Here is a 9,637-nt window from a genome sequence, read left to right as displayed (position 1 = left end):
AGAATAAGACATTTCCCCCCCTAAAGTCTTTCAGATTTAAATCTATATGTTTAAACATCAACATCCCTATGTAACACAGCTTAGAATTTTCTAAATATTTATGAAAATACAGATGAATAATACAGACCCTTGACATGGGATTTGGAGTCATAGTATTTTGCTTAAGTCTTGCATCTGGTCAAATCAGAATTTATTAGGTTCATTTCACATTTGAAGACATGTACTCGAAGGCTTACTTAGATATTTTCTGAAACTATTTTAATCCTTCTTTCAAACAAAATGCTACTCATAATCTCCAAATCATAAAAATGTGAAAGTAAAAGATGTCCACTTGTGTGATGGAGGCAGTGATATGAGGTTTGGAACTGGGAGACTCTGCCCTGCCTGGAAACTGCTCTCAGCTGCCCCTTACTCACATGTTCCAGATGCTCTTGCTATGCACTTTGAGTATATCAGTTATTTCAAAATCTTTTATACAGATTGCAGCATAACCTGGTTCCTTAAAATGAAAATTAAAAAGGTGTGATGATGTTCCAGCACCCAGGAGGCAGAGGCAAGCAGATCTATTTGAGATGGAGGTCTACATAATGAGTTCCAGCCCAGCTTGGGCTACAGGGAGAGCGTAACTTAAAAACAAATAAACATGCACCAAAAAACCCCCAAATTATCTGGGCCTATTCTATACCCAGTGAGTTAGAAACCCTGGTAAGCAGACCCAGCAACATGCATTTTAATAAATCCTAGTATATGACAAAGTTTGATAATCCACAGCATATACACCACTCCATGGTTTTCCAAGCTCATGTCCCTCTATCCACTCCTTGCCTGTCTGTAGCATAGTGAGAGGCTGTCACTATCTTTGCTCTGTATCTGAGAAATTTGAGAGACTCAAAGAAAACTATAGCTGACATTCTGGTCTTTCCAGCTTTAAGTTTTCACAGTTTTTACCATTATCAGGTGGTCAAAGTAACTTGTCTTGGAAAGTCTATTTTTCAAATGCTGGAACATAGTTTAAAGTGACACTTGGCAATTACGTAATGAGAGCAAGAAATCTTTGACCTATAAAAATTCCAAAGTTAACAGAATATATTGATATTCATGTTAAACATTAATCTGAATGGAGACCTTAAATTTATCTTAAGGGGCTGCAGGAACATTGCAGAAATGAAACCCCAGGTCATCCATGTAGGGGCACTGAGTGCTGCTACCTGTGCATGAAATAACTGCTCCTATTGTTCTCTTCCTCCTCTTCCTCCCCTCCTCCTTCTTCTCCTCTTCCTCCTCCTCCTCTTCCCCCTCCTCATCCTCCTCTTCCTCCTCCTCCTCTTCCTCCTCCTCCTACTCCTCCTCTTCCTCTTTCCCCTCCTCCTCCTCCTCCCCTCCTCTCTCCTTGTCTACCTTTTTCTTTGCCCTCCTCCCTTCCTTGTCTTCTTCCTTCTCTCCCCCTCCTGTGCCCTTCCTGTTTCCCCACTCTCCTTTTTTAAAATAGTCACCAATCCAGGGAATTGGTAACAGTAGAAGATGGCTCTGTTTCAAAGGACTTTCATTCTTGAAATATTCTGGACTATACAGAACACTTTAGCTGTTCCCTGCAAGACAAGCATAAGGCCGAATTTAAAGATAAGAGTATATTTCCTCTCCCCAAGAGACAAACGGCATGATTATTTTTTCAGGTCTTCTGCGCAGCTCAGGCAGCAGGCACTGTGTAAAAGGTGTTCTATGCAGGGAGAGGGAGGCTTGGCACTCACGGAAATGAAAAAAAATATTAGAACTGTTATTATCTGTACTTACAATAGAAATACTGCATGGCAGATAACAGCATTCAAAATTCTTTTTTTTTAATCTTGTGTCACATCTTCTGAACGAAACCAATGTGTAGACAACTGAGGCTTGTTCTAATAAAGAAAATTGTTGCCTGAAATGAAATTCTTGACATACCAATCATTCTCTGTTGCCAAATCGTTTTTTATACAAATTGTGTTTGGCGGACACTTTAATGAATGTTTTTCACTTAGTCATGTATGTTATTTTCTTTGCTAAGAGGTCCTTCAGGAGCCACAAATGAGCACAGCTTTCTTGGGAGGTCTAAAATACTTCCTGTCATGTTACTAGCACAAGATCTACCTAAGGATGTAAGGAGCAAAAACTGAAAAGTAGCACAAACAAAATGTTTTAGTGAAATTTTGTGATCTCTATTTTTGACATTGTAGCTGGTTTGTTGTGTGTTTGTATGTGTGTGCACATGATCTTGTGTATGTGTGCATGATTGTGCAAGTGCCCATGCATGTAATTGTGGAAGCCAGAGGTCAACCTTGGGTGTGTTCCTCAGAACAACCGAACTTTGTTTTTTGAGACAGGGTTTCTCACTGGCCCCGGACTCTGATTATGCTACTTTGGTTACTCCTTGAGCCCCAATCCTCCTGTTTCTGTATTCCAGATACAGATGAAGCTTTGAGAAAGACTGGTCTAAGAAAATTGCCCCCAAATTGTCTCTAAATACTGACTTGCCTCTTAATGGCAGACAGATGCACCAGGTTCTAAGTCATGGTCCTTGAATTTAACATATGTTCTGGGATTCACATTTTAAGTGAAGGAAGAGTGACCCTAAGCTTGAGCCAGATATATAAACATTGGCATGTATGTTTAATTCCCCTAAGAAGGCACATCTACATCTACCCCTTCACCGTTTAAGTCTCTACACCTGAACCTTTCCTATCATAATTAAAAGTTACATTTTACATGTGCTATCCTTGAGTAGGATAAAATTCTGTTTATTTTTCACACTATGAACAATATCTGCTTGTCTTTTGAAAGTAGGCTTTGAAAACAATGAGACTCTAAGGCCATCAGTAATAGGGTAGTACTATCTCCACTAAATATTAGGTTCTGTAGGGCCAGGCCACATCTGACTTGTTCAGTCCTGCATTTAGCATACCCAATGTGATGCCTGATATAGCTTACTTGTGTTGGAATGAAGGTATGTATGCAGCAGGTAGGATGTGAAGAAGTCACAAAGACTGGAAAGGGAGCTCAAGGTGTCCCACAAACTTCAACGAAGTCACCAGTGTTTGGATTGGTGAATGCTGCTTCATGTAATGTTTGCTAGTTGACTATTCCCAATCAGATCTTAAAAATAGCAATAAATACTGCTGGAATGTTTTGAACCAGCATTTCTCAAATCCTCTAGGTGAATTATATATTTTCATTGTGGCTTCTGTTGCAGGCCAATCCTTAGAAAAGACACAATTATAAAGGATCAATACAATAAGTAAAGTAGAAAAAGAGCAGTTAGAAATGCAAGGTCACTGTTATTTTAATATTGGTTTCTGCAGAGCTGAGCTAACCCCATCCGCTTATCAGGCAGATGTACACCATCCTCTTCATTTATCTAATCCTGTTGCAGATCAGTAACAATAGTTTCATGGGTGCAACTTTCTGCAGAACCAGCTCCAAAATTATACTAAAGCATGTTGCGAGTGTCTCATTGTTGGGGAGGGGGATGTGAGGAGCTGAGGAATATCTCAGCATGAGCTGTTGGAACTCAGAACTGGGAGACAGGAGCACTTTGATTCACCTTGGATTGAATGCCAATCTCCGTTCTGAAATACAAGTAGTAAGAGTTTAAAAGGCAAGCATATATCAAGACGGTCACTTACAAAATAATGTCTAGCTGATTAGTAACAACGGCAACTGCCTTGCTCTTACAGCTCAGCCAACACCTACCTGTAAGGACAAAGGCTGTGTCTGAATAAAGAGCGGCTGCAGTAACTGCAAGGCTTCTTCGGCAGGATTCTACTTTTCTCCTACAAAGCTGAAAGCACTGGTTTTTCTCAGTCATATATACCTGACTTTTGGAATATACGTGTTGCTCATCCCACTTTGTCAACCATGTTGCTTTCTTTTATTTACATTTTCATTACTATTGTTCATGATTACTTCCGATTGGGATCTTATGGGTATATTTCATTGAAATTTTGTTCATCAATTGTATTTCAGCATTGATGTTTTAATAACATGGTTTTGTTAAAATAGATAGTTTTTATGTACTGTACTTTCACTTTATTTCAGGTTTAACAATTTTGCATTTTCCAATTTTAACTGTCTCAAGCATTGCTTAAAATTAGGTTTTTCAGTTTTCAAACTGTTAGATATTTTATCTAACGTTCTGTTATTTTATTGAGCTGTGGTCAGTGAATTCTATGACAGTGGTATTTGTTTAAATAAAAATTGTTTAGGGTTTCCTTTATGGTCTAATAAATATATAGTAAAACTCACATCATATTAGTTCTTTTTATTAACATAATATAGCTCTTTGATATTCTGTTAGTAATTTCTTCTTTGATTTATAGTTTCTCAATGCAATTAAAATTTAGTTGATCATTGTGGCGCACCCCTTTAATCCCAGCACTCGGGAGGCAGAAGCAGGCATATCTCTGTGAGTTCAAGGCCAGCCTGGTCTACATAGTGAGTTCCAGGGCAGCTGGGGCTACAGGGAGACCCTGTCTCAAAAAGACCAAAATAAAATTTAGTTGATCTTTGTGCAACATGTTTCCATTCTTTATTTTAATTAGCTCATTTAATTTTATTTGCATTACTTAGACCCTACAAATGCCATTTTAAAATTGATTATTCTGGTTGGTCTTAGTTGGTGTACAACATGACAACATATGAATGCATTCTTTCCATTTCACTGTTTCCTAAATAACATAGAAAGACCTGGAGCCAAGTTAGATATGCTCTTGATTTCTCAAAAGCAAAGGTTAAATATGGACAAAGAGAGGAGTACCCTCAGCCTGAACTGAAGTTGGAGTTGGGAGGGGAGAACAATGGCATGACAGCTGGCTGGTAACTATGCATGTTGTCAGGCATGCAAAGGTGACATCCCGGTGGGGAAGGCTTGTTGTAATTTCGTTTCTGGTACTGTTTGTAGCCACAGAAATTCAGACATTGAAAGTAAACATTTTTAATACCATAATCAGAAGATCAAATATGTTCTGCTGACGACAATTTAAAGGATAACGATAAAAATAGAAAAATTTAATGTCCCTAAAATACAGCCTTTGATAATAAGAAATTCCCAGCTGCTAATCTGATGGCAAAGGAGGACACATTGGACAAGGGTGAAGGGGGAGTTTTGTAAAAATGTGACTCTGATGTCCTTATTCAAAAAAAACATGCTCACTGGATCCAAGTGAGTCAGAATCCTTTTGGAGTGTGACCAGGTTAAAGAGCAAGAAGTTCAACTCATATCCCCATTTCATTACCAAAGACTGACTAGAGAATACAAACAGTGTGAGCAACTTCCTCCCTCCAAAGCAGCCATTGCAAAGAATCGTCCTTTGCCAAGCAACTTCCCTGTCATTTCCTAGCGACCAGAAGAGAAAGAGAGAGCTAATTTTGACCTTTGCATGGATCATAATGAGTGGAAGAAAGGAGTGGGCAGGAGACATGATGACCAGCAAGGAAAAGGCATCCTTTCTCTCCACTGAAGGAAATGTTGACAGTGCGAGTGTGTGATGATCGTGCCAGTTGTCTCTTCTACCTCTTTGCTTCTCCTATATCTGGATTTCCACGTGGTCTATAAACAAGCAGTGTCTGATTTTGGAGATTTACTATGTTGCTGTAATGTTTTCTTGGAGCTCTCCTGCTCATTAGCACTGAAGGGAGTAGGACCCAGATGCTGTACATCCTCACCGAGCAGGTGTTTTTAAGGAGTAGTAGTCTATCTTAGCTTGACTGTGTTGACTTAGGTTCCCAAAGGGGGCTGGAGAGATGGCTCAGTGGTTAAGAACACTGGTTGTTCTTGCAAAAGGCCCGGATTCAAATCCTAGCACCCACATGGCAGCTAACAACTGTCTGTTACAGGGTATCTGACAGCCTCTTCTGTCCTCTGTGGGCATTGCACAACACAGGTGCACTTACCTCCACGCAGGCAATACACGCATACACATAAAATAAAAATAATAATTTGTTTTAAAAAAAGAAAACACAAAAAAAGATGTGCCTTCTCACTGGGTTACATGCAGGTGTGATAAATAGTGGTAGATATTATTACATCTTATCTTCAAAAACTATAGTGTAATTGATGCAGTGAAGAAAAAGTAAGATTATCTTTTTAGTATTTACTCTCTAATCAGAAATTCATTTGAAAATGTTTCCCTCTGAAACTATCTTAAACATTGTATGAAACTGAGTGACAAGACTGTACACAGAAAAAAATAAGTATGTTTCAGTTTTCACAAGGATTCTGGATACTTCTCTATAAAAAAAACTCATACAAAAATTAAAAAAATGGCTGAAATCACCCTAGTGCACAATTTTAGCTACAATTTTTATCTTCCGCATTCTGTGAGAAAGAAGAAATAAATAAACAAGGGTGCTGTTAAGAGAGATCTGTCATGAGTTTAAAATATTAACATATTTTGCTGATTGCAAGTGTTTTCAAACATTTTATTACCATATCAGAGCCAAATAAAATCTTATGCAATAATGCAGTCTAATGAAAAGGTATGCGTGGAATTTTATTCATATTCATTTATTTTCTAATTTAGGAGAGTTACTAGATTGATTTAATTATTCCATACATTTAATGAACTAAGATTCAGAATTTTATCAGCCTCACTATTTAAATTTTACATTTTCTTTGGTTAAACATCATTATGATAACACTGACTCAATTAGACACTTTTTTATAAGTAAAAATATTAAGATGTAATGCTTTGCAATTTCAGGATATTCTTCAAATCAATTGACTTAATGTACAATTTTTCTTTTAAATGCTTCTTTTCAAAATGGAATCACACACCTCTGAATTCCCTTGCTTTAAGTGAGACCAATAGACACAATCACAACCCACAGGCATGAAGGGTCATGGGATTGATCCCAGGCTCTGATGGCAGTCTCCAGTTAAAGGACACTGAACTCCATGAAAAAAATTCCTGATTTTTAGGACTTTGATAGGAACTATGCAAGATGATTCTGAAGTATTTTATAGTTCCAGAAATTATATCTTTAATACACATGATGAGTACATCAAGGGTACCTGAGAGCCAACTTAAATAGTTCCTAGTGCTCAAAGATAGCTTGAGTAATAAGATAAAGTAGTAATAGATTATAACCTGAAGCATTAATTAAATATCCATGAATCCATACACATCCATATGAATGACTGAAAAAATAACAATTGGGGAGATTAGACCACTCGCATGTACACATACAGAATTTTAAACCAACTTTGTTGATACTCTACCCTCAAGGCAGGGAGAACATAAATCGCTATTTCCCAAGTGATCGTCTATCAAGGAATGTGAGAGAGAAGAGCAGTGTGCTGTGCAGAAGCTTAACTAGTACCACTTCAGCAGGGTGCCAGAGTTATTGGCATCGCTAATTCATATCCCTGTGACATGGTGTGAGATGATAAAAATGGTACTTGACTTCTATGAATTTCACTTTCTGAAACTTAAAAATCCAACCTAAGCATAAGAAAAAGCATCAGGAAAATTCCCTTGGAGAAGCATCCTACAAAATCACTAGTCAGTACATGCCTCAAAACTGTCACGGTGACCCAAATGAAGTCTATAGAAACCTAACAAAGAAAACCATCTACATGACAGCAAGTAACATGATAAAATGCATAGGAATGGATCTAACATGCAATGTTTGAACATATGGAAATAAAAAAGAAAATATTCTAGAGTTTCACCCAAGTAAAAGTGAAGAAATAGATATCTTTGAGACACTACATCAAGATCAAGATAGAAATTCTCCCTGAACATGATATATCAGTCCTCTCTGAAGACTGACAGAATAAAATAAATGTATAAAAATAACTAGATTTGGATATTATGGTAGTTGTCTTCATTTGTTTTCAATTGCTGTGATAAAAACACTGACCAAAACCAACTTTGGGAAGAAAGGGTTTATTTTATCTTGCCTCTCCTGGGCCTCAGTTCATCACTGAGGGAGTCCAAGGTAGGAACTCAGGGCGGGAACCTAGAGGCAGGAGCTGAAGCACAGGCCATGGAGGAACATTGCTTACTGGCTTGTTCTTTTGGCCCATGGGCAGCCTGCTTTCTTATACAACACAGGACAACCTGCCCAGGGGCAAGGCTGGGCCCTCCCACATCACTTAGCAATCAAGAAAATGCCCCACAGGCATGGCCACAAGCCAATCCAGTGGAGGAATTTCTCAGCTGAGATTCCGTCTACCCAGGCATGATAAGTTGAGAACTAAAGCTATCCAGCACAATGGTGGAGGCCTCATATAATACGGTTGTATTTAAACTCTGTTGAGGACTGAATAGTTGTGTTTCCCTGAAGACTTGTTAGAGCTCATCTGGGAAGCTATCTTTGCTTTTCATTTGTTACTGTTTTGTTCAGGCTTTGTATTTTTATTCTTTCAGTGCTGGGAATAGAGGATCATTCACATTTTAGGCAAGCATTCTACCTCTGAAATACACCCTAGCCCTATATTTCTATTTGTCCTTGATTAAGGTTTGGTAGCTTGTTTCTGGGATTGTGACCATTATCTGTGGGTTATTTGGCGTACTGACAAATGACTGGTCATAACAGCCCCTCATGTTCCTTTCCATTTCTGAGATGACGTGTATTATACTGTTTTATCCTTTAGCTCTGTTTTCATTTATTTTTTATTTCTCTAACCTAAGATTTTGTTGAATTTATTGGCTTTTCTAAAGATTACCACAGTTTTGTTGTAACTTAGAAGAGAAAAAAATTTATTTTAACTTACAGTTCCAGAGAGGATACAATCCAACATGGCAGGGAAGGCATGGAAGTGGGAGGGTGAGGTCGGCCTGGCCTGGCAGGATCATAAGGGTCACATTTCATCCGAACACAGGAAAAGAGAGAGAACAGTAGTGGGGCCAGGCACACTCAGAAGCCTCCCACAGTGAACCATTCTCCAGCAAGGCTCTACCTCCCAAGGGCTAACTTCCCAAACAGCACACCAGCTGGGAACTAAGTGTTCAGATACCCCAGCCTATGCGGAGACATTCTCATTCAAGTTATCAAATTGACATCAAGTTGTGTACTTTAAATATAAGAATTTTAATTCTCAATTATACTTCAATAGAGCTAAAATAATTAGGACATCACTGGAAAGGAAGAATTATGAATATAGTCTGTCTTTCACAGTATCAGTTGAAGATACTCACAGTCCCCAATATAAAAATTCACAGTGCTAGTATTTGAATAAACAAATACAGAAATAGACCCAAGTCCATATGCAAACATAATACATTAAAAAGAAGTATCTCAAGCCACTGAACTTTTATGTAAATGATATTGGGATAAGTGGATAAACATTACTGAAAAATAAAATCCGACAGTCTCCTCAAAACAAACACAGAACAGATTCTACAAGAATCAGAATTCTAATTAGAAAATGCAGTGCTAAGTCCTGGAGGAAAACTAGTGAAATACTTTACAGTAAGAGTGTAGAGAGGGTGACTTTCTCACTATATATCAAAACTAAAGGTAAAATAAAAGAAAATATTATTAATTTAGATTTTATAAATATTTATGCTTATAAATATTTTATACCTGCAATATAGATAAATATGTATTTAAATGTTTATATAAATATTCATAAAATAAGTTTATATTAAAATTTCTAGTA

Source organism: Nannospalax galili, unplaced genomic scaffold (genome assembly GCF_000622305.1).
Source record: "Nannospalax galili isolate Female #2095 unplaced genomic scaffold, S.galili_v1.0 scaffold512, whole genome shotgun sequence".
Classification (NCBI taxonomy): Eukaryota; Metazoa; Chordata; class Mammalia; order Rodentia; family Spalacidae; genus Nannospalax; species Nannospalax galili.
Note: the sequence above shows the minus strand (reverse complement) of the source record.